This window comes from Aegilops tauschii, chromosome 6 (genome assembly GCF_002575655.3).
Source record: "Aegilops tauschii subsp. strangulata cultivar AL8/78 chromosome 6, Aet v6.0, whole genome shotgun sequence".
Classification (NCBI taxonomy): domain Eukaryota; kingdom Viridiplantae; phylum Streptophyta; class Magnoliopsida; order Poales; family Poaceae; genus Aegilops; species Aegilops tauschii.
In genome coordinates this window covers 271,863,559-271,888,964 of record NC_053040.3, presented here as the reverse complement: position 1 = coordinate 271,888,964, position 25,406 = coordinate 271,863,559, and positions in this window count along the sequence as shown.

Here is a 25,406-nt window from a genome sequence, read left to right as displayed (position 1 = left end):
TTAATACTTGCATGCAATTATTTAATGCACTTTGGAATCTGAACTTGTGATGGTGAACAACCAAATTGAGCCTTATAAAATGGAAAAACTAAGATTTTGAGATAAGCCCTATAAACCGGAAAGGAGGGAGTACATGTCCATGCATTAGGGCTATTTTGGTTCAATGAAAAAACATAGCAATAGGAAATTTTCCTATGGCACTCTACTATTCAAATATTCATGCATTTTGTTGAAAGGAATGGAGCAAAACATCCACCTGGACCTACTTTTCAAAATCCTATGCATGAATACAAGACCAAATGCATTAGTGGCAGAATAACATTCTAACTATACACGCTTTCATATGGTTTCACTTTATTTTGGCCATGTTTCTTTGCATTCCTCTGCTCTTCCAAATCCTGTGAACCAAAACCAAAGTTGACAGAAATCATGTGTTCACAAATGCTTTGTTTCCCATGTGCATTCCTATCCTATTCCGGTGTTTTCCCTATCCCTGCGTTTTTAGATCATGCAAGCGAAATGAGCCCTTACAGAATTACTTCAGTTATAGGTAGGTGTCAAAGAAAACTTTGTGTGGTTTGTCCGGCTCCTGCCGCGACGTCGCCCACCTCACCTGAGCTGCTCCATCGATAGAAGCATCCACCAAACCAGACAACACGACTCCTGTCCGCCTTTGGCCGCCTCAGATCTCCTTCCCTGCCGCCGGCACCCACCACAACGGCATCACCATCATCGACTCAGCAGATGAACCTGAGGAGTACACGGGTCCACAAGAGAGGTCGCGCTCTTTTGTTTCTGCTTATGTTATGCATTGATTAATATTACCTGCTACTTTATCATCCTGTTCACCTCTTAGACTCCAAGTCAGGTCCAAATTAATGTTCAAACTTGAGTTCTAAATTAGTTGTGGGGCACATATCAAGGCAGCAATGAATAGTATCTCTGCCTAATATCTGGTTCACCTAGGGTATGCCTATGTTGTTCATCTTGGGTGGGAAACAAATAGTAAAGCAATCATCATCTGTTTTTTTATTAAATTAAAGCAATCATCAGCCTGCTATCATTATTTTTGGATCCATCCACTTGTTGTTACCATCACTCTAAATTTCTGCATGCTCTCCTTACGTAATCTCACCATACTTTTTTTATGCATGTCAGATATTGCACACAGTCATGCTGAACATGTAGAGAAAAAGAGAAGAGTTTTGCGCGGCAATACAATGTCATGCAGACATCGCTCCATGGTGGGTTCAATGGCAAACCCTCCCCCCTCTCCAGATTGTAATCCATAGGAAGATATCTGTTCTGAGGCAGATTCAGAAGCAGCTGACCACTCCTATTTACCCCCCAAGGTCTAACTTGGAATGATGTTGTTAGTCATATCATGCATATGTTGCCTTGCAGTGCCTACTTTCGACATCATATATGTCATCTGCTTAGTTTAGACATGTTCTACAATGCCACCTGTTTAGTTTCCAGATCATATATGGGAATTATGCAGTCTCATGTCTTTTAGCCAGCCATAATATATCTGATAGGTGCAATGCCATCCTGTTTAACCAGGCACCATATATTTGAATGATATCTTTCCCATCCTTTTCTTCCTTACATTTCCATTTGTCGACAATGTTTGTACATTAAACTACTCTTCCTGTGAATCAGCCATTTGAGTGGGTGATGGAAAAATCTGCAGTGAAAACAAGGCCTTCAGGGCAGAGAGTGCTACGTGTCGAAGCAGATCTCTTGCTAGGTCCCGATAGCTCCTCAGAGATGGATTCAGAGGCAGATGACCAGTCATATTCCCCCACCGAGGTGTATGCTCTAACTTGGCACGGTTATACTGCTCATATCATGCATATGGTGTCTTGCATTGCATAGTTTAGACATCATATACACAATGTTCAACAGCATGTTCTTATTTCAGACATCATATATGTGAATGCCCTCTGCTTAGCATATAAATCACATATGTGAATTAAATCATGCGATCCTGATTACTTAGATAACATGTATGTGAATTGTGTCTTGCGATCCTGTTTAGTTAGTCATCATATCTTTGAATTATGTTATGCTATGCTATCCAGTTTAGATAGACATCATATATGTGAAACTATGCCATGCTATTTGTTTTAGTTAAACAATATACATGTCAACTATTTCATGGCCTCCTTTTTTCACACTATCTATTGCATCTGTCTCTCATACAATGTCTGTACATTCAACTATGTTTCCTGTTTATCAGCCATTTGAATTGGAGCGGGTGATGGCGGTATCTAGCGGAGTAAAAACACGGTCTTCAAATAAAACAGTGCTACCTCTTGGTGGAGATAGCACCCCGGTTGTACATGCACAAGAACCAGCCCTACCACACATAACCCAGACTCTTGCAGATTGTACCCCTACTGCGATGGACAGAGAACCAGCTTCACCCAATCTAACCCCAACCCCAGCAGATAGTAACCCAGTTCCTGTTGACACAGCACCATCTCCACCACAGAGCTCCCAAGCAACAGCAGTTAGTAAGGCAGCTTCAGTGCCCAAAGTGCCGGTACTACCACATCGAACCCCAACTCCACCAGTTAGTGCACCTATTCCTATGGAGGAAGCACAACCAGCCATTCATTGTTTAGAATCTATTGCATTTGATGTTGTTAAATCCTATGTGCGTATCTTCCCATCATGGAAATATTATACTGGAGATGAAGGAAAATGCCAGTTGTAGGTGTTTGTCCAGGAGTTATGTGTAAGTAATGTTATTCATGGCAAATACTTTGCTTTGTCCCATACATTCTACCTCCATGATGGTTATAATACAACAAATTTTCCCATTTTTCTCTACAGAGAAGGACCGATTTGGAAACTCAGGATGAGGTAACCTGTGCTAATACCTCTGCTATCTTCAAGAATGCTTGGTGGCAGTATCAGAATTACCTGAAGAAAACATACTTCACTGGCAAAGAAACTCATCAAATTCCCTTACGTTCTCCTGAGACACATTTACTGGACGATGACTGCGAACGCCTTGTTCTGTACTGGTGCCGAACCAAGAATGTGGTAAGGTCTATGAGCTCATTTTTTAAGTACTATATGCTTGTGTCTTACTATACTCTGTTCATGTAGAACAAGTGCTTAAACCTGAAGAACAACTGTTCCCATTTAAGATTCCATTGCTATCGTGCATACCGCTCTGATCTTGTATTACTGCATTTACTTATACAAACTTATTTTTAAATTGAACGATCCAATTGAAACTCCAATGGCACAACAGGTATGTTTACGCATGTTTCTTTAACAGGTTTGCTCTTATAAATAGCTCTGTTGATTTCAATTTCATTTGTGTATATAGTTTACTTCTCATATCATGCACATTACTAGCATCACAACAGAGCCAATAGTGTCGTTGTACATGTAGACCCGTGGTACCCATCTGAAATCTTTTTGTGCCATGTAGTTTCCCACGCATTGTATTCTTTCAGTGCTGCTTTCTCTTGAACTGATATGATTTGAACCGTGTCTCTATTTTGATTTGGCAAGACAATGCAATGACCATAGGACATAGATATATGTTTGTTTGATGCTTTTATAATGTACTACTTGGCAATAGAAGACTTGGTAGTTTAAGCTTGTCCACCTTACTAATGAGCTGGTTCACCAAAATGAGTTTCATATACTAGTACATGCTAAACCTGTTATGTGTCTGCTTGTTTCTTCTTTTAGAATGCTGATAGAATATTGGGGAAGAGTGCCTTATTAAGCAATGGTAAAGGAAGTAATGCAGATAAGGTTCAGGATAGTGAGGCATCCTGGTTGGTCTCCAACAAAGCTGATAAAACAGCTAAGGAAAACTATCTTGAATACAATGAGACAACCCCAAAGTCCTGTCTTGGTTTACTGTTCGAGTTACTGGCCACTACCGCTTGCACAAGCTATTGAAACTCACTGTCTTAATCAGTTCGGTTTCTTGAGTCTCAACTACAAGCTGAAAGACATCGATCAACTGTGCTGCGACAAGAAGTTGAAGGACTGCGGAAGTCCCTGGAGCATTTAGATGCATACTTTCTGGTGCAATAACAAGCGTTGGTGGATTTTAGCGCCAAACAAGACAAAGATTATTGCCAGCATGGTGGATGAGCTCTTCTGAAGTTGTTTCAGTTATGGACTTGTTTTGCTGCCGCGTTTATTTGCACTGGTGGCCAATTTTGACGGCCAGTGTATGTAATATGCTGCTTTGTTCCCTATATTTTCACTGGTGTGAACTTTGATGCCCAGTGGATGTAATATGTGTAATAGCTGTAATAGACTAGCGTTAGTTGCTTGCTTATTTATTTCCTTATTGTCTTGTTTAGTTGTTTGCTTGTAGTCACTCCAGTTCTTTCTCCGCGTTTTTCTAGTGGCCACAATAACCTATTTTTGGTAACTAGGCCACAATAACCATGGCAACACATGGACTGTTGTAACCATGGGCCTCCTGCGGGCCGTAGGATCCATGGGCCTTCTACGGGACATAGGATCCATGGGCCTTCTACGGGCCGTGAGGATCCATGGCCTTTCTACGGGCCGTAGGATCCATGGGCCTTCTACGGGGCATATAATCATTTCGCCAAACATGGGCCATACTATTCGTGGACCATAACGGGCCGTTAATAGGCCGTATTTGATAATGCTATGAAAACAGCCCAACAGGTTAACGCGCCACAAATGGGCTGAATGTAACCACGAGCTGAATTTGGCACACAAACGGAACAAGCTAGTAACTGACCATAACTAACCGAATTCTAGAAATGAGCCCAAGAATAAATGGGCCCTTAGAAGGCCGAAAGTTAACACGGGCTGCAATTGGACGAGAATAATGGGCCGTTAATGGGTATAAAGTGATACACTGATCATTATCGGCCAGTTTCATCTCGGGCCTTTAATGGGCCCAGAGTTACAAACGGCCTCATATGGACCGAAAGACATCATGGGCCATACATGGGCCGGGAGTTACAATGGGCTGGAATAATATTGGATGGCCCAGATGAAGCTACTGAGCTTAATTCTGATAGGCCGTAATGGGCGGTGAGTTAGCGGGCCATAAATGGGCTATATACGAACAGGCTGTTAACAGGCTTTCTGTGGGCCGGCCCGTTACCTTTTGACCAAGTCAAACGGGCCGGCCTTTTCACCAGAATGGGCCTCTGTTGGGCCGTGCCACGTGTTGACATATCATAGGCGCCTCCTGTCCAATGAGTGGATGACATCTATCCCAACACGTGTTTCCTCAGGCCAATGAGAATTTTACACGTGGAAAATCCCCATTGGTTAGGGCTGTTAACGGGTTATCAGATCCAAAACCGGACCCGATAGCTTAAAGGCGACCTGTTATGGTGAATGCCACATGTCGGTTACCTTTGACGAAAACACTTCCATGATGATTATGTCATAAAATCGTCATGGATGTACATGCATGACAAAAGACGTGACCTACTGTGACCTACACCTTTTCAATCTAGATGTCATTATTTTGCTCACCCTCTTATGTAAAACTTGTTTACTTATGTCTATACTCAGATGTTGTTGCTTTCGCTGACTTATGTATTCGAGCCTTCGAGGCCCTAACTTGTAATATAGATCTCTATGTTTGAATTTGTGTCTAGAATTGTGTTGTGATATCTTCCCGCGAGTCTCTGATCTTGATCATGCGCATCTGCGTGTATGATTAGTGCACGATCGATCGAGGCGGGGGCGTCACAAGTTGGTATCACGATCGACTGCGTCTAGGAAGCCCCTTTCCAACTCTCTGGCCGAAGTGGAGTCTAGTCTTTGAAAAACTATTTTACTAACATTATTGTGTGGCTTACAGGCCTACATCTCAAATGGATGGGATTAGGATCTTTTATCCCCCTCCTTTACTCTGGGATTCTAATCTCTTTTCTTTTCGGGTTAAAGATTTTATGAACTCCAACTCTCAATTCTCGTTACTACTTCCTTCTAGAGAGCCCCTCATTCCAAATGATGGCTTGATTCACTAGAAGATACTCTTCAATGTTTTCCTGAGACCCTTGTGCCCATCGATTTTACAATCCCCTTCCATCGATAAAACCCTATGGATAACTACCTCAACGTGCCATTCATAGAATCCTTCTCCGTTGCTCTCGATATTACAAGACACCCCGAAACATTTTCCTATATTCCGAGAATCCATTGTGCCTGCTACCTTGCAGCTCCATTTCCGCATGAATACCCTTACGAATAATTACTTGCACTTACTGAGTATCCATTCATCCCCAATTGTCCATATGTTTCATAAGATACTTTGAAATACTATCCGATCTTCCGAGAATTCTCTGCAACTTATTGCTCTGGAAAGTCTTGCCTGCTTGCATTATGGTTACTTCCATATGTCTAGCAATATTCATTAGCCTCCTTTGTCATCGTCATTTTGAGCCTTTGGTTCGATATGTTTGCGAATTCTCGCAATCATTAGTCACAATTAGAATTATTCCCTTTGGCTCAGACGTCACTCCGGACATGAGTTGGTGCTCGGCAAATCAAACCTTGATTGATTGTCGTTCCAATTTTATTCAACTTACATATCTTTTGATCGGAGCATCTTCTTCTGATCCCCCGATATGAAAATCATAATTCCTTGGTATTTAAGCTATGAATGCTTCACATGTTTCTATAACCTGATGCATTTGCATTCCTTCTTCTTCTGGTTGAGTACCGATACTCACATCGGCTTAGTTGTGGACCGCTAGATCATTTGTTTGATAATTTTCAGACAGTATCCTTTATATGATAAACCTTTGTGAGTTCTTCCCCTATTAGGAACACTTTTAGCAATGTTGTATCCTCAACTTCCTGCCACTTGTAATCTGCTTCGGGATGGTACCTGTTACTTGTATAAGAGTGTTGTATAGATTCGTAAAATGCCCCGATTGGTTGAATCTATGCTTTCTCATTCAGTGTGAACCCGAAAGATTTCACGGGTCATACTCTTCTGGTGTTTCATCGGATAAATTTACAAAGACTATAACTTCTTCGGAAATAAGAAGTGAATGAAAAGTTGTGCATTGAAGAAGTGGGAGTCGACATTGAACTTTGTGTTCATGCCCATGGACATGATGTAGAACTTATCATGGAAGCTTCTCATAAAAATAATTACCCCCTTGGCCTAAATTCATCTTTTATCTATTGGTTGATCCTTTGCCACCATGGTTCCGACCATGATTGTTCTTCTTTGATCCCATTTCTTGGAAAAGTTAAAGCACGTGTCTTCTACAGATCAATATGCATGTCCAACCTTTATCTTAATCTACCTTCGAGTATTGCCCCCTATTATCTCGAGGATACCATGCCATTGCACTATCTCTTATGAATTCTTGTTGATATAATACTCTCATCGTTTTAGTCACTCCGCAGGTCTGCATTGTCCGTCACTCGAGAACTTTGACAAGTGTGAATCGAATCCACACCATGATTCAGTACTAGTACTACTTTGTTGTTGGGAAGTTTAATACTCCATCACGTCATTCCTAGCCTGGTTGGCTATATCATTATCGTGCTAATTTTAACTGTGCTACCTGGTCCCTCTACCCGGTGCACATCTCTGACAATGAGCTAAGCCCTTGTCAAACTTTCATCATCATACCGTTTTGCTTACACAACATGACGGTATCTGATTTTGTGTCGTATCTGTGGTTCCAATAACCTTCTGCGTCATCATTCCTTTTGCTTGATGCCGTCGTTGATCGATTACATCTTCATTGGACCTCTCAACAAAATTTGTTGTGATCATCGTCAATATTTTGATTTCTTCCAAGATATGAATCGAATTCATGATGAGAAATATCATCCTTACCCCTCGATGATTAGTGTTACCATCGACAACATTCTTGCCTTCCCTCCAACACAAACTTGTTCATGTCTTGTGTTGTACCTTGAGTTCCTTGCTATCCAGCATATGTTATGTTCAACCTTGGAGTATTACCATCTTTTATGTCAAGAATGTCGTGGGAATTTCACCACACCTCTTAAGAAATCTTGATACAGTGATACTTATCACCATCACCATTCATTTATTGGTCCCCGTGTTGTTTCTAACTGGACTGCCGACAAATGAACTATGATGTGTGAATTCAAAACTTCTAGCAACCCTATTGCTTTGAAGTTAATGGTCAATAGCTTCATTCTAAGTCTGTTGGTTATTGAATCACCATTCTAACATTGATCGTGCTACTTAGTCTATATTTCCATGTGCACTTTCGATCAATGTTTAATTGTTGATGTTCTCCTCAAACATACTTCATTATATACTTTGGTGTGTCCATTGCTATCACCTTGTTCACTGAATTGTGGCAATCAATGTTTTGGAAATCTCGATGAATTGTGCCCGTCGGCTACATCCTCATCTTTTCCATGCTAAAATTGTATGATTTGTTCTAGAAGTTCCTGAGAGATCCTTTGTGTTCCCAAAGTCCGACCTTTACTTGATGACCATCTAGATGCCACCCCGAAGCATGACTCTGGTATCCCGATCATCAAAAAGAACATTGGAAGCACAATGCTAAATTTTTCTTGATCAATTAACCAAACCCCGTTGTATGGGTAAACATCACGGAATTCCTTGCCCCATTATCCAAATGGATACATACTTGTTGAAGGAAATATGCCCTAGAGGCAATAATAAACTTATTATTTATTTCCTTATTTCATGATAAATGTTTATTATTCATGCTAGAATTGTATTAACCGGAAACATAATACATGTGCGAATACATAGACAAACATAGAGTCACTAGTATGCCTCTACTTGACTAGCTCGTTAATCAAAGATGGTTAAGTCTCCTAACCATAGACATGAGTTGTCATTTGATTAACGGGATCACATCATTAGTAGAATGATGTGATTGACTTGACTCATTCCGTTAGCTTAGCACTTGATCGTTTAGTATGTTGCTATTGCTTTCTTCATGACTTATACATGTTCCTATGACTATGAGATTATGCAACTCCCATTTACCGGAGGAACACTTTGTGTGCTACCAAACGTCACAACGTAACTGGGTGATTATAAAGGTGCCCTACATGTGTCTCCGAAGGTACTTGTTGAGTTGGCGTATTTCGAGATTGGGATTTGTCACTCCGATTGTCGGAGAGGTATCTCTGGGCCCTCTCGGTAATGCACATCACTATAAGCCTTGCAAGCAATGTGACTAATGAGTTAGTTGTGGGATGATGCATTACGGAACGAGTAAAGAGACTTGCCGGTAACGAGATTGAACTAGGTATTGAGATACCGACGATCGAATCTCGGGCAAGTAACATACCGATGACAAAGGAAATAACGTATGTTGTTATGCGGTTTGACCGATAAAGATCTTCGTAGAATATGTGGGAGCCAATATGAGCATCCAGGTTCCGCTATTGGTTATTGACCGGAGACATGTCTCGGTCCTGTCTACATAATTCTAGAACCCGTAGGGTCCGCACGCTTAAAGTTCGATGACGGTTATATTATGAGTTTATGTGTTTTGATGTGCCGAAGGTAGTTCCGAGTCCCGGATGAGATCGGGGACATGACGAGGAGTCTCGAAATGGTCGAGACGTAAAGATCGATACATTGGACGACTATATTCGGGCATCGGAAAGGTTCCGAGTGATTCGGATATTTTTCGGACTACCGGAGAGTTACGGGAATTCGCCGGGGAGTATATGGGCCTTATTGGGCTTTAGGGGAAAGAGAGAGGAGAGGCTGCGTGCCGCCCCCAAGCCTAGTCCGAATTGGACTAGGGGGAGGGGCTGCGCCCCCTCCTTCCTTCTCTTCTCTCTTCCCTTTCCTTGACTCCTACTCCTACTACTTGGAAGGGGGAATCCTACTCCCGGTGGGAGTAGGACTCCTCCAGGGCGCGCCATAGGGGCCGGCCCTCTCCCCCTCCTCCACTCCTTTATATACGTGGCCAGGGGGCACCCCATAGACACAACAATTGATCATTGATCTCTTAGCCGTGTGCGGTGCCCCCCTCCACCATAATCCACATCGATCATATCGTAGCGGTGCTTAGGCGAAGCCCTGCGTCGGTAGCATCATCATCACCGTCATCACGCCGTCGTGCTGACGGAACTCTCCCTCCAAGCTCTGCTGGATCGTTGTTCGTGGGACGTCATCGAGCTGAACGTGTGCTGAACTCGGAGGTGCCATGCGTTCGGTTCTTGGATCGGTCGGATCGTGAAGACGTACGACTACATCAACCGCGTTGTCATAACGATTCCGCTTTCGGTCTACGAGGGTACGTGGACACACTCTCCCCTCTCGTTGCTATGCATCACCATGATCCTGTGTGTGCGTAGGAAATTTTTTGAAATTACTACGTTCCCCAACACTTGTTGCCTTTTCATGGATATCATGCTCTACTTGTCCTTGGGAGAGATATACTCCTAATACTTGTGTATAAACACATTTCCCTTTCCATTGGTTTGTTTAACCTTTCTCATAAGTTTTTGTGATCAAGGTGGTAATATTTCCCTGCTTATGTAAACACCTAGAAGTACAACTTGGTCAGTATAACCCTATTACTATTGTCGATGACATTCCAGCAACCACAAGTGGACGAGAATTTTGCCTATTGGTCCGCCTCATTTCAACAAGCAGGAAGTGGTTCCTTTGTGCCCCGCCCTTGGTACCGACATTGTTGCTGACATAGCTGACAAGCTATCCTCTGACATAGCTTGCTATCGTCACCATGAAAGATGTCACCGCCCTTCCTACTTTTAACCCACACTCACCATAGTTCCACAGGATCGAAACCCGACTCTCTTGTATATCGTTGTTTTCAAAGTTTTTCCTTGCGCTTGGCTTCGTATGTAATTCACGAGCCACCTTCCTAGAGATGATCTATTCTGTAATCTGGCGCAATACATATTCCCGTTGCTCTAAACCCCTTTCACACTCTGTTTCAGGTATCGAACGATTACCTATGCGCTCGAAACTCCTTATTGTACCTTCTTACTTTGCTCTCGACGGTCTCTTAAGTTTCAATTCGAGAGATACCTTCTCCCACATTCCCTGAGTTATCTACCAGATAATCAACCTTGTAAGATCCATTCTTTAAAAATTACCCCTTATCCTTTTTGTAAGTGCGATGAAGATCCTGAAAGGAAGAACATAAATTCGTCATGACGCATGATGCAGAAGAAATGTAGACATCAACGCAAGAGACCAACTGCTACGGGAAGAGCAACCAAGAACGAGAATACTCGTTAGAATTTCGTTACCAAACCTTTTCCTCCTTACCATACCTCTTAAATCTCGGGACGAGATTTCTTGTAGTGGAGGAGATTTGTAACACCCCGAGAATCTTGCTACAGTAATCTCACCCTAATGGTGGTCATGTCATCATGATTACTATGCAAATTACCACTTGTCTAAAAATCAATTTCAAATTCAAATTTAAAATAAAAGTCCAATTATTATTTCCTCAAATAGTAATACAAAATAGTTCATAATATTATGAATAGTTCCAAAGTAATTATGTTGAGGAAAACAACATCACTAAAATTCCCAAAATGCCCCTGGGAATTAATTAAGTGGGTCAGCATTAAAATAATTGACATTTTCTAAAAATGTTTAACAGCTCCAATTTCTTTGTAACTGTTTGTGCCACCGCTCCATGTTGCAACTGAATTATGTGCCAAGTTTGGGCAAAGAAAAAAATCATTTGGTACAAAAATAAAATACAAAGCAGAAAAGAAACCAAGGAAAAAAGGAAAAGAGAAAATACTTGTTGTACCTCTGGACCTCGAGTGAACAGGCACGGCCCAGCCCACATACCGGGTCGTCCCCTACCCCTGTTCACCAGGGGCGTGGGGGACGTCGTGCGGTCACGCGTGGCCGCGGATGGCCAAGTGCCGGCCATCTGCCGCACCCCGTCATCCTTCAAGTTGCCATCGGCCTCCCCTACAAACCCTAGCACCCCCATCCCGTCCCCCCCCCCGCGCCATTTTCTTCCTCCCTGCGCAAACCCAAGAGATCCCATGGCCGCGCCGCCGTCGTTGGCGTGGCCACGGACCACCGTTCGCTGTCCGCTGGTGACCACGAGGATCATCGTCCTCATCTTCATCGTCTGCGCCACTGATTGATGTCGGGGAGCCGCATCGATGCCAGCCGCCATGATCCCCTTCAGCGGCTGCCGCAACTGCCCCGTCGTCAATTCGGTCGACCCCAAGCACCCTCGTCTCCACCGAGCCTCTCGTTGGCCCCTCTGTAAGCACGTGCACCTCCTCCTCCTTCATTTTTGTCCTCACGCGTCCTCTGGCTTAGATCTCGAGCAGCACCCACCATTATTGCCATGGGAGCTCATCGTTGCCATGTTGCCAAGCCCCCTAACCTCGTTGCGCTGGTTTCCAAGCTCCTAGAGCCCCTGGAGATCACCTAACGCATCTTCCAGCTCGACAGCGAGCTGTATGATACGTCTCCAACGTATCTATAATTTTTGATTGTTCCATGCTATTATATTATCTATTTTGGATGTTTAATGGGCTTTATTATACACTTTTATATTATTTTTGGCACTAACCTATTAACCGAAGGCCCAGTGCAAATTGCTGTTTTTTTTGCCTATTTCAGTGTTTCGCAGAAAAGGAATATCAAACAGAGTCCAAACGGAATGAAACCTTCGGGATAGTTATTTTTGGATCAAACGCAATCCAGGAGACTTGGAGTGGACGTCAAGGAAGCAACTAGGCGGCCACGAGGTAGGGAGGCGCACCCCCACCCTCGTGGGCCCCTCGTGGCTCCACCGACCTACTTCTTTCGCCTATATACTCATATACCCTGAAAACATCTGATAGCACCACGAAACCCTATTTCCACCGCCGCAACCTTCTGTACCCATGAGATCCCATCTTGGGGCCTTTTCTGGTGCTCCGCCGGAGGGTGAATCGATCACGGAGGGCTTCTACATCAACACCATAGCCTCTCCGATGATGTGTGAGTAGTTTACCACAGACCTTCGGGTCCATAGTTATTGGCTAGATGGCTTCTTCGCTCTCTTTGGATCTCAATACAAAGTTCTCCTCGATTCTCTTGGAGATCTATTCAATGTAATTGTTTTTGCGGTGTGTTTGTCGAGATCCAATGAATTGTGGGTTTATGATCAAGATTATCTATGAACAATATTTGATTCTTCTCTGAATTCTTTTATGCATGATTTAATATCATTGCACGTCTCTTCGAATTATCAGTTTGGTTTGGCCTACTAGATTGATCTTTCTTGCAATGGGAGAAGTGCTTAGCTTTGGGTTCAATCTTGCGGTGTCCTTTCCCAGTGATAGCAGGGGCAGCAAGGCACGTATTGCATTGTTGCCATCGAGGATAAAAAGATGGGGTTTATATCATATTGCTTGAGTTTATCCCTCTACATCAAGTCATCTTGCCTAATGTGTTACTCTGTTTTTATGAACTTAATACTCTAGATGCATGCTGGATAGCGGTCGATGTGTGGAGTAATAGTAGTAGATGCGGAATCGTTTCGGTCTACTTGTTGCGGACGTGATGCTTATACACATGATCATGCCTAGATATTCTCATAACTATGTGCTTTTCTATCAATTGCTCGACAGTAATTTGTTCACCCACCGTAAATTATGCTATCTTGAGAGAAGCCACTAGTGAAACCTATGGTCCCTGGGTCTATTTTCCATCATATTAATCTCCCGCCAACGTGCTATTTCGGTCGCTGTTTATTTTGCAATCTTTACTTTTCAATCGATACGACAAAAATACCAAAAATATTTATCTTATTATTTCTATCAGATCTCAGTTTTGCAAGTGGCCGTGAAGGGATTGACAACCCCTTTATCCCGTTGGTTGTAAGGTTCTTATTTGTTTGTGCAGGTAGTAGGGACCTACGTGTAGTCTCCTACTGGATTGATACCTTGGTTCTCAAAAACTGAGGGAAATACTGACGCTACTTTGCTGCATCACCCTTTCCTCTTCAAGGGAAAACCAACGCATGCTCAAGAGGTATCAAGAGGGATTTCTGGAACTGTTGCCGGGGAGGCTTACACCAAGTCAAGTCAAGATTTGATCTCCCGACAACGTGCGATTTCTGGCGTCGTTGCCGGGGAGATTTACGCACAAGTCAAGACATACCAAGTACCCATCACAAACTCTTATCCCTCGCATTACATTATTAGCCATTTGCCTCTCGTTTTCCTCTCCCCCACTTCACCTTTGCCGTTTTATTCGCCCTCTTTTTCGTTCGCCTCTTTTTACTTGCTTCTTGTGTGCTTGTGTGTTGGATTGTTTGTCACGATGGCTCAAGACAATACTAAATTATGTGATTTTTCCAATACCAACAACAATGATTTTCTTAGCACCCCGATTGCTCCTATTACCGATGTTGAATCTTGTGAAATTAATGCTACTTTGTTGAATCTTGTCATGATAGATCAATTCTCTGGCCTTCCTAGTGGAGATGCCGCTACGCATTTAGGAGAAGCTACTAAACTCCTGGATAATATTATTGTTAATTATTCTCAATGGCACACCGAAAGATGTACTAGTAAAAAGGTTCATGCAATAGAAGAGATTAATGTTTTAAGTGGAAAGATGGATGAACTTATGAAATTGTTTGCTAATAAGAGTGTTTCTTCTGATCCTAATGATATGCCTTTGTCTACTTTGATTGAGAATAATAATGAATCTATGGATGTGAATTTTGTTGGTACGAACAATTTTGGTAACAACGCATATAGAGGAAACTTTAATTGTAGGCCGTTTCCTAGTAATTCCTCTAATAATTTATGGTAATTCCTACAACAACTCCTATGGAAATTTTAATAATATGCCCTCTGATTTTGAGACTAGTGTTAAAGAATTTATGATTTCGCAAAAGAATTTCAATGCTTTGCTTGAAGAAAAATTGCCTAAGATTGATGAGTTGGCTAGGAACGTGGATAGAATTTCTCTTGATGTTGATTCTTTGAAACTTAGATATATTCCACTTAAGCATGATATCAATGAGTCTCTCAAATCTATGATAATTTCCATTGATGAGTGCAAATAAAGAACCACTAGGATGCGTGCAAAAAGGATTGCTTTGTGAAAGCACGTTCTTCTAGTTTCATGATAATAATGATGAAGATCTAAAAGTGATTGATGTATCCCCTATTAAATCTTTGTTTTCCAATATGAATCTTGATAATGATGGGACTGGAGATGAGTCAACTTTAGTTAAAAGGCGTCCTAATGATTCGGAGTTTTTAGATCTTGATGCAAAAATTGGTAAAAGTGGGATTGAAGAGGTCAAAACTTTACATAGCAATGAACCCACTATTTTGGACTTCAAGGAATTTAATTATGATAATTGCTCTTTAATAGATTTTATTTCCTTGTTGCAACCCGTGTTAAATTCACCTCATGGTTATGATCAAAATAAAGCTTTTACTAAACATATCGTTGATGCTTTAATGCAATCTTATGAAGAAAAGCTTGAATTATAAGTCTCTATCCATAGAAAACTTTATGATGAGTGGGAACCTACTATTAAAATTAAGATTAAAGATCATGAATGCTATGCTTTATGTGATTTGGGTGCTAGTGTTTCCACGATTCCAAAAACTTTGTGTGATGTGTTAGGTTTCCGTGAATTTGATGATTGCTCTTTAAATTTGCATCTTGCGGATTCCACCATTAAGAAACCTATGGGAAGGATTAATGATGTTCTTATTGTTAAAAATAGGAATTATGTGCCCGTAGATTTCATTGTTCTGGATAGAGATTGCAATCATACATGTCCTATTATTCTTGGTAGACCTTTCCTTAGAACGATTGGTGCAATTATTGATATGAAAGAAGGAAATATTAGATTCCAATTTCCATTAAGGAAAGGTATGGAACACTTTCCTAGGAAGAAATTAAATTACCTTGTGAATCTATTATAAGAACCACCTATGGACTGCATACCAAAGATGATAATACCTAGATCTATTCTTGATTTTATGCCTAGCTAGGGGCGTTAAACGATAGCGCTTGTTGGGAGGCAACCCAATTTTATTTTTGTTCCTTGCTTTTTGCTTTTGTTTAGTAATAAATAATTCATCTAGCCTCTGGTTAGATATGGTTTTATGTTTTAATTAGTGTTTGTGCCAAGTAAAGCTTATAGGATCTTCTTGGGTGATAATTATTTGATCTTGCTGAAAAAGATAGGAATTTTCTGCTCACGAAAATAATTGTTAAAAATCACCAGAAAGTGATAAAATACTGATTCCAATTGAAGTAGATCAATAATCAAATTATCTAGGTCTTCCTATTTTGGTAGTAGTTTTGGAGTTCCAGAATTTTGTGTTTGATACAGATTACTACAGACTGTTCTGTTGTTGACAGATTCCATTTTTCGTGTGTTGCTTGCTTATTTTGATGAATCTATGGCTAGTATCGGGGGGTATGAACCATAGAGAAGTTGGAATACAGTAGGTTTAACACAAATATAAATAAAGAATGAGTTCATTACAGTACCTTATTGTGGTGGTTTATTTTATTTCGCTAACGGAGCTCATGAGATTTTCTGTTGAGTTTTGTGTTGTGAAGTTTTCAAGTTTTGGGTAAAGATTTGATGGATTATGGAATAAGGAGTGGAAAGAGCCTAAGCTTGGGGATGCCCAAGGCACCCCAAGGTAAAATTCAAGTACAACCAAAAGCCTAAGCTTGGGGATGCCCCGGAAGGCATCCCCTCTTTCGTCTTCGTCTATCGGTAACTTCACTTGAGGCTATATTTTTATTCACCACATGATATGTGTTTTGCTTGGAGCGTCTAGTATGATTTGAGTCTTTGCTTTTTAGTTTACCACAATCATACTTGTTGTACACACCTTTTGGAGAGACACACATGAATCGGAATTTATTAGAATACTCTATGTGCTTCACTTATATCTTTTGAGCTAGATAATTTTGCTCTAGTGCTTCACTTATATATTTTCAGAGCATGGTGGTGGTTTTATTTTATAGAAATTATTGATCTCTCATGCTTCACTTATATTATTTTGAGAGTATTTTAGAACAGCATGGTAATTTGCTTTGGCTATAAAGTTAGTCCTAATATGATGAACATCCAAGATAGGTATAATAAAAACTATCATATAAAGTGCATCGAATGCTATGAGAAGTTTGATTATTTATAATTGTTTTGAGATATGAAGATGGTGATATTAGAGTCATGCTAGTTGAGTAGTTGTGAATTTAATAAATACTTGTTCTAAAGTTTGTGATTCCCGTAGCATGCACGTATGGTGAACCATTATGTGATGAAGTCGGAGCATGATTTATTTATTGATTGTCTTCGTTATGAGTGGCGGTCGGGGACGAGCGATGGTCTTTTCTACCAATCTATCCCCTTAGGAGCATGCCCTACTACTTCGTTTTGATAACTAATAGATTTTTGCAATAAGTATGTGAGTTCTTTATGACTAATGTTGAGTCCATGGATTATACGCACTCTCACCCTTCCACCATTGCTAGCCTCTCTAATACCGCGCACCTTTCGCCGGTATCATACAACCACCATATACCTTCCTCAAAACAGCCACCATACCTACCTGTTATGGCATTTCCGTAGCCATTCCGAGATATATTGCCATGAAACTTACCACCGTTCCATTTGTTATGACATGTTTCATGATTGTCATATTGCTTTGCATGATCATGTAGTTGACATTGTATTTGTGGAAAAGCCACCTCTATAATTCTTTCATACATGTCACTCTTGATTCATTGCATATCCCGGTACACCGCCGGAGGCATTCACATAGAGTCATATTTTGTTGTAAGTATTGAGTTGTAATTTTTGAGTTGTAAGTAAATAAAAGTGTGATGATCATCATTATTAGAGCATTGTCCCAGTGAGGAAAGGCTGATTAAATCTATGCATGCAAGGATGGAGAAAAAACTCACCAATGCATGTAGAAGTTCTTGGTCATTAAGTGGTCATGCATTCATGTGTTGTAATTAATACATCGGTTTACACAAATTTTTGAGAAAAATGAGAGTAGTATTTTTGCAAACAATGGAATTAATTCCACCATTCATCATCTACCTTGGTTGAGGAGATTTTGAAATTAAGCCCTATAAACCGGAAAGGAGGGAGTAGTACTTACTGCGGGAAAGCTGAAGTGATGGTTGCTTCGCCCGAGCAACTTATTACTCTAGGAATACGGGAGTACCAGCGGATTCAACAAAAAGAGAAATGATGGTTGCTTCCTCCGAGCAACTTACTGTGGCGAAGGTGGGACTCTGTGATTTGACTGCTCACTAGTCATTACTACTGCGGTGCAACGACTGGGGTGAATCTTTCCCTGCAGTTGTGCACTCAATATTGCTCCATGGTAGGTGGAGCCAGATGAAGGATGTCCCAAATGTCGGCCAAACGAAGTTGAATTGTTTTTGGCATCTATCTATCTATCTATATCTATCTATCTATCTATCTATACCTACCTATACTAATTAGCGACTTACAAGAAATTATCACGTTAATTAGGTTTTATGAGCCGTTAATCTGGTGGGCCCCGAATTATTACGGCATAGATTAACTCACGAAAAAAACACAGGATCCCTCTCGCAAGACATCTCTCCCATGACCCAGTCTCCGTAATTTTCCCCTGGAGTTCGAAACGGTATCTAATATCGATCTTTCCCCAACCTAGGTCACCCAGCCGCCATCGTCTTCTATAAAAGTTGGCTCTAGGCGTCATCCTCCTCCTATTCTCTCTTCCATCCTCTAATGAGATCTATTTGCTAACCCATCATGTTTTCCATGCTTTGCGTTTGCAGCCACAAAGATTAATCAAATGCATGCTCCATTAGGAGGTTCTGCACGTGTATCTAATATCGATCTCTCCCCAACCTAGGTCACCCAGTCGCCATCATCTTCTATCAAAATTGGCACTAGGCGTCATCCTCCTCCTATTCTCTCTTCCATCCTCTAATGAGATCTATTTGTTAACCCATTATGTTTTGCATGCTTTGCATTTGCAGCCACAAAGATTAATCAAGTGCATGCTCCATTAGGAGGCTCTGCGCGTGTATATTCAAGTCCATCGAGCTATAGCCTTCTAAGTGTGCATCTCGTCGGGCCGGACGAGCTTCGTACATGATCTCCGCGGAAGGATTCGCCGTCGCTCCCAGGCAGAAGCTGCAGGCCAGCACGACGATCACCGTCGGAAGGATTCGCCGTCGTTCATGTTAGAATTAATGGGCTAGGCCCATAGCAATTTCTGAAATCTCAAAGCCCATGTGTAAAATGGCAAGAGGTGGTGCTAAGTTTAGTCCCACCTTGGAAGTTGAAGAAGAGTTGGACCTCTTTATATAGTGGGTTCTCTCCACCACTCTAAGTGGTGTGTGAGAAGAGAAAGGGAAAACCACACGCGCGCGCTCGCTCGCCTCGTCTGGCCGGGCCGGGCCGTGGCGAGGCGAGGCGAGGCGGCGCGTACATGCGACATGCGCGTGAATGGTCCGCCGAAATCCGGTCTGTCTCCTTGCAGGAGCGCAGCTTCCTTTTGTCGTTTTATTTCTATGTCTTGGCAGACAAGTTTTTGATTTCTTGTCCGGTAAGTATACGAATTAGAAACCGAGTCGGTTTGGGATTGTGGTCGCGACACAATACCGCCTCTGGTCCTCATATATATACAGCTACCGGCTGCGGCCTGAGACACACCGAAAAACACCTAGGGTTTTGCCTCATCTCACAACTTGCGCCGCCATCGTAGTCTACTCCATCCCAAGCGCCGGCGTGCATCGGCGCGTGGGAGAGCAGGTCTCCGGAACCGTTCGTCTTTGCGATCCTGCACCGGGAGAGGACGAATTAGGTTTTTGGGAAGCGCTGTGCGCGACTGCTCAAATTCGTCATCACGGGTCGTCTTCCGTCCAAGTCGGGCGGTGCTACTCATCGTCGTATTCATCGCCGTCAGCAGCAGATCGTCGCCAACAACGTCATCAACACTGTCGCACCCATATTAGCTAACGATCAGTACGTCCAACATCCTCTGTTCATGTCTGTTTCTACAGCTATTGTTACGTGTTTGCTGCTGTTATGCATGTCTTGCTGTTCTTCTAGTTTGCTAGATTATTGCATGCTAGTATCTCTTCTAGTCATGAATTATTTACTGGAATTAATCATGAACTTGCCTAATATTCCAACAATCCAAAAACCTAATTATAGGCAATTTCCTGAGTTAACTATGGCTGGATTCGCTGATGCACTGAGGCCGGATAAGTTTACTGGTGTGCACTTTAAGAGGTGGCAGGTGAAGACCACGCTCTGGCTTACTGCTCTGAAAGTTTTCCACGCTAGTGTTGGTGCTCCAGAGGGAATGACCGACGAAGATCGGAGAAAATTCCAGGAAGCCAATACTATGTTTGTGGGATGCATTCTGAGTGTTCTTGCTGACCGTCTGTGTGATGTGTACATGCACATAAACGACGGAAAAATTCTGTGGGATGCACTGAATGCAAAATTCGGTGCAACAGATGCAGGCAGTGAACTGTACATCATGGAGAGTTTTCATGACTACAAGATGGTGAATAACCGTTCTGTGGTTGAACAAGCTCATGAGATACAGTGCATTGTGAAGGAACTTGAACTCCTTAAATGTGTTCTACCCGACAAATTTGTGGCTGGGTGCATGATTGCAAAGTTGCCTCCTTCATGGAGGAATTTCGCCACAACTCTGAAGCATAAGAGACAGGAGATATCAGTTGAAAATCTGATTGCATCTCTTGATGTTGAAGAAAAATCTCGGGCTAAAGATACCACTGAAAAAGGAGGTGAGGTTCAGCCTACTGCTAACATGGTGCAGAGGTACCCACAGAACAAGAACAAAGGGAAGAACAAACCTGTTTTCAACAAGCCTACCAAGACTACTACCTTCAAGAAGAAGAAGTTCAACATGGCTGAGCTAGAGTGCTACGCCTGTGGGAAGCCTGGACACTTTTCCAAGGAATGCCCTGAACGTGCAGACCGCAGAGGGAAAACAAGCTCCAAGACTGTCAACATGGTGACCGCTAGCAATACTGATGGGTATGGTAATTTACCTATTGTGCTTTCAGTATTTCAATCATCTTCGTGGTGGATTGATTCGGGTGCTAACGTTCATGTGTGTGCTGACATCTCCCTGTTTACTTCTTATCAGATCGCAAGGGATTCTTCCGTCCTAATGGGGAATGGGTCACATGCTTCTGTTCGTGGCATTGGCACGGTGGATCTGAAGTTTACTTCGGGAAAGATCATGCAACTAAGGAACGTGCAGCATGTCCCTACTATGAACAAGAATCTAGTTAGCTGCTCCCTTCTATGTCGAGATGGATTTAAGGTAGTTTTAGAGTCCAATAAAGTAATCGTGTCAAGATTTGGACAATTTATAGGAAAAGGCTATGGGTGCGGAGGCTTGTTCCGCTTTTCTCTTTCAGATTTTTGCAATAAGTCAATAAACCAAATTTGTGCTAATGTTAATGATGATGCAAGTATTTGGCACTCTCGTTTATGTCATATTAATTTTGGTTTAATGTCTCGGCTATCCAGCATGAGTTTAATTCCGAACTTCACAGTTGCCAAAGGTTCTAAGTGCCATAGTTGTGTGCAATCTAAGCAACCTCGAAAGCCTCATAAGGCTGCCGAGGAGAGAAACTTGGCACCTCTAGAACTCATACATTCTGATCTTTGTGAGATGAATGGTGTGTTGACAAAAGGTGGAAAGAGATATTTCATGACTTTGATTGATGATGCGACTAGATTTTGCTATGTTTATTTGTTGCAAACTAAAGATGAAGCATTAGACTACTTTAAAATCTATAAAGCTGAAGTTGAAAATCAACTAGAGAGAAAGATCAAGCGTCTTAGGTCCGATCGTGGTGGAGAGTATTTTCCAAAAGTTTTTGATGAATTTTGTGAGGAACATGGTATTATTCATGAGAGGATGCCTCCCTATTCACCTCAATCAAATGGAGTGGCCGAGAGGAAAAACCGCACATTGACTGACTTGGTGAATGCCATGTTAGACACTGCTGGTTTATCTAAGGCATGGTGGGGGGAGGCTCTATTGACTTCATGTCATGTCCTGAATAGAGTTCCCAACAATAATAAAGAGAAAACCCCTTATGAGGAGTGGGTTGGGAGAAAACCATCACTTTCTTATTTGCGCACTTGGGGATGTTTGGCAAAGGTCAATATTCCTATTCCTAAGAAACGCAAACTTGGACCAAAGACAGTGGATTGTGTCTTTCTAGGGTATGCTCAACGGAGCATTGCTTATAGGTTTTTAGTGGTAAAATCTGAAGTACCTGATATGCATGTTGATACTATAATGGAATCTCGTGATGCAACATTTTTTGAGAACATATTTCCTATGAAAGATATGCATAGCATTGCTAGATTTTCTTCTGAGATAATTCCTGAATCTAGTACAACTGATGAATATTTCGAACAATCACATGAGGAAGTCCTTGAGAAGGATAACAATGAAGTTCCTAGAAGGAACAAGAGACAAAGGATTGCAAAATCCTTTGGTGATGATTTCATTGTATACCTTGTGGACGACACACCCAAGACGATTGCAGAAGCATATGCATCTCCGGATGTAGATGATTGGAAAGAAGCTGTTCATAATGAGATGGACTCAATTCTTTCTAATGGAACTTGGGAACTAACTGATAGACCATATGGTTGTAAACCTGTGGGCTGTAAGTGGGTGTTCAAAAAGAAGCTAAAGCCTGATGGTACTATTGATAAGTACAAGGCGCGGCTAGTGGCCAAGGGCTACACTCAGAAAGAAGGCGAAGATTACTTTGACACCTATTCAACCGTTGCTAGAATGACCACCATTCGAGTGTTACTTTCCTTGGCTGCCTCTTATGGTCTTATCATTCATCAAATGGATGTAAAGACAGCTTTTCTCAATGGAGAGTTGGAAGAGGAGATCTATATGGATCAGCCTGACGGGTTTGTGGTAAAGGGTGAAGAGAGAAAGGTGTGCAAGTTGTTAAAATCTTTGTATGGTCTGAAACAGGCACCTAAGCAATGGCATGAGAAGTTTGAAAGAACTCTGACTTCTGCAGGATTTGTCATTAACGAGGCTGATAGGTGTGTTTACTATCGCCATGGTGGGGGAAATAGTGTCATATTATGTTTGTATGTGGACGACATACTGATCTTTGGTACAAACATTAATGCAATTAATGAGGTCAAGTCTTTTCTATCAAAAAGTTTTGACATGAAAGATCTGGGAGAAGCCGATGTAATTCTAAACATCAAACTTATTAAGGATGAGAGTGGGATTACATTAACGCAATCTCACTATGTTGAGAAGGTCTTGAACCGATTCGGTTTTATGGATAGCAAGCCTTCTCCAACACCTTATGATCCCAGCGTGACACTCACAAAGAACAAGAAAGAAACGAGAGATCAATTAAGATACTCTCAAATTGCCGGTTCACTCATGTACTTAGCTAGCGCTACAAGACCAGATATCTCTTTTGCTGTGAGCAAACTGAGTAGGTTCATGTCCAACCCGGGTGATGATCATTGGCATGCACTAGAAAGGGTCTTGCGCTATCTAAGAGGTACTATGAGTTACAGAATTACTTATTCAGGGCATCCTGCTGTGCTAGAAGGATATAGTGATTCAAATTGGATCTCCGATGTTGATGTACTTTACGCAACAAGTGGGTATGTATTTACTCATGGTGGTGGCGCAGTGTCATGGAGGTCTTGCAAGCAAACCATATTGACGAGGTCAACTATGGAAGCAGAATTAACTGCTTTGGACACAGCTACTGTTGAGGCAGAATGGCTGCGTGAGCTCTTGATGGACTTGCCGGTTGTTGAAAAACCTGTACCGGCTATTCTTATGAATTGTGATAACCAAACAGTTATCGCTAAAGTGAACAATTCTAAAGATAATGCAAAGTCATCAAGACACGTGAAAAGACGTTTGAAGTCTGTCAGGAAGTTGAGAAACTCCGGAGTAATAACTGTTACGTATATACAAACAGACAAAAACCTGGCAGATCCCTTTACAAAGGGACTATCACGAAATGTGATAGATATTGCATCGAGGGAGATGGGCATGAGACCCATAGATGTTACACCATAGTAGTAACCCAACCTTTGTGATCGGAGATCCCGTGAATTAGGATCTGGGAAGAACAAGCTATTGGTTAACTGAGGAGAGTAATAACTTATGATCGTCTCCAAGTGAAGATGCAAAACTCTCAGAGCTGTAAGGCTCAGATCTGTAAGGCAGGTTGGCAACATGCCTTAATGTGGTTCTATTGGCTATAATTAACAAAGATGCTGTCCTACAGAGCAGTCTTGAAAGAACACACCTATATGAGTTCTGACTGTAAACGTCGCAGTCTATGAGATTTGGGTGATCTCTAGTAAGCTCACGAAGAGACCAGGGAGTATGACGTATAAGCTCCAAACCGCGGGGTAGCTTACTGGTGGTCAGGTACTGGTTAAGACTTTGAGTGAAACCTGTTCACACAAAACTAGCAATTCAAGGCATAGTCCATTGTCAAGTTGTGAATGGATGTAGCTTAAAGTTCTAGGCAGAAGTTCAACTTAACAGTCTCTGCTGAAACACTGGTATATTAAACAAGTGGTGAGAGAAGGCAAATCTCTAAATGGGTATTTGAGATCTGGTGGGGGATTGTTAGAATTAATGGGCTAGGCCCATAGCAATTTCTGAAATCTCAAAGCCCATGTGTAAAATGGCAAGAGGTGGTGCTAAGTTTAGTCCCACCTTGGAACTTGAAGAAGAGTTGGACCTCTTTATATAGTGGGTTCTCTCCACCACTTTAAGTGGTGTGTGAGAAGAGAAAGGGAAAACCACACGCGCGCTCGCTCGCCTCGCCTGGCCGGGCCGGGCCGAGGCGAGGCGGCGATTTTTATGTCTTGGCAGACAAGTTTTTGATTTCTTGTCCGGTAAGTATACGAATTAGAAACCGAGTCGGTTTACCGCCTCTGGTCCTAATATATATACAGCTACCGGCTGCGGCCTGAGACACACCGAAAAACACCTAGGGTTTTGCCTCATCTCACAACTTGCGCCGCCATCGTAGTCTACTCCATCCCAAGCGCCGGCGTGCATCGGCGCGTGGGAGAGCAGGTCTCCGGAACCGTTCGTCTTTGCGATCCTGCACCGGGAGAGGACGAATTAGGTTTTTGGGAAGCGCTGTGCGCGACTGCTCAAATTCGTCATCACGGGTCGTCTTCCGTCCAAGTCGGGCGGTGCTACTCATCGTCGTATTCATCGCCGTCAGCAGCAGATCGTCGCCAACATCGTCATCAACACTGTCGCACCCATAATAGCTAACGATCAGTACGTCCAACATCCTCTGTTCATGTCTGTTTCTACAGCTATTGTTACGTGTT